This window comes from Canis lupus, chromosome 12 (assembly GCF_011100685.1).
Source record: "Canis lupus familiaris isolate Mischka breed German Shepherd chromosome 12, alternate assembly UU_Cfam_GSD_1.0, whole genome shotgun sequence".
Taxonomy (NCBI): Eukaryota; Metazoa; Chordata; class Mammalia; order Carnivora; family Canidae; genus Canis; species Canis lupus.
The window spans coordinates 34188875-34190379 of record NC_049233.1 but is presented as its reverse complement, the minus strand read 5'-3'; the positions used below and the strand labels follow the sequence as shown (position 1 = coordinate 34190379).

The 1505-nt window shown below is 36.3% G+C and overlaps 1 pseudogene; it reads left to right on the top strand.

The window, feature by feature from the left end:
- Window positions 1–946, top strand: LOC100683288 (annotated as a pseudogene).
- Window positions 947–1505: the final 559 nt, after the last annotated feature.

The window sequence follows — 1505 nt, the reverse complement described above, 5'->3', positions numbered from 1 at the left end:
ATGAAGTCTTCAAGCCAGACAATGATCTCTTTTGACCCATTAACTTGCATTTGCAATCAGATTGGATCATCTCTCATCCTGAGGCTCCCCAAGACTTTGAGCAATTTTTCAGTGATCCTTACAGAAAGATACCATCTCCAGAGAAATAACAGTATTTGTATACAGTGCTTTGGATCTCTAGGAAACATCAGAATTATTAGTGAATAATATACTAAATGGCTCAAGGGCTACTGTGAAGCATTCTTCTACAGCTTGACAGTAAAATATTAGAACTGGTTCCTGTCTCTATAAGGAGGTGTTCCTTTAGAGTCAATGATAACAAATAAAGCCTACATTTTCATGCAGGACACATCCTCCAGTTCTTAAAAAAGAAGAAACCTGGAGATGCCTTCTGTATTGTGAGAATAACAATCAATCATTGTTATTCCTAAGAGATTCCTGGAATTTTGTCTTTGGATAGGACCCTTTGACAGATGGCATGGGGATATTCAGCTTTGCCAGGTTCCACAGTGATTGCTTATAGCTCATGCTACAATGAAAAAGTAAACAAGCTGTAGAAATTATCTTTAAGTGACTATTCAGTTTTTGATACCTATTATACTCCAGAAGTGACTAGTGTTCTGCTGCTTCACCCCTCTAAAATTTTAACCCATGAGATTGGACACATATTTGGACTTTAACACTGCCAGTGGCTTGCATGCCTAATGCAAGACTCCAACCACTTGGAAGAAACTGACTGGCACTCCCTCAACCTTTGCCCTATCTGTTTACACAAGTTGCCATGTACAAAGTGCTGGTGAGGTAGATTGATGATGAATCTGCTGACATCCCTGGAGTTAGTACAAAACACAGTCATGAGGATAATGTGAATTTACCAAAACCTGTGGAAACCTTTAAGGAATGGAAAGAGTGGATACTAAAATACCTTGCTGTTGTCCAAAAATAAGGACCCTCATGTAGGATAATTAAAATAAATACTTGCACATTAGAAAAAGAAAAAAATGAAAATATAGTACAGTCAGGTTTTCTCCTCTACTTCAGAAGTTTGCAAACAAAGTATAGTAACTTTCTCATAGTATTTTGGTGTTTATCACTCAGCTTTCATCCTAATACCCTCCACTTACCCAGAGATGCATGTTTAAGCAGTTCCCTAACTGCCTGGCTCTGTAAAAAATGTAAAAATTACAATTAGTAGGCAATCAGTTACCCAAAAAAATTAAAAACTGAATTGAAAGATGAGGTGAAGAAAAAATTATCCTTTGAAATCTAACAAAAAGTCAACAGATGATGAATGATACCAACAGGGCAGTAGTAACTTACAATGAGAGAGGTTCTATATTTTTTTTTTTGTCAAGAAACAAAAGAAATCCCCTCCTCCACACATCCAAACAAGAAGACCACAGTGTTTCTTTAATACAAGGCAATATACATAATTTGAATCTGGTGTTAGAGAAAGCTATTACCCAGTCAATGATATTGTAATAGTTAGAGATAAGGTCATGTTA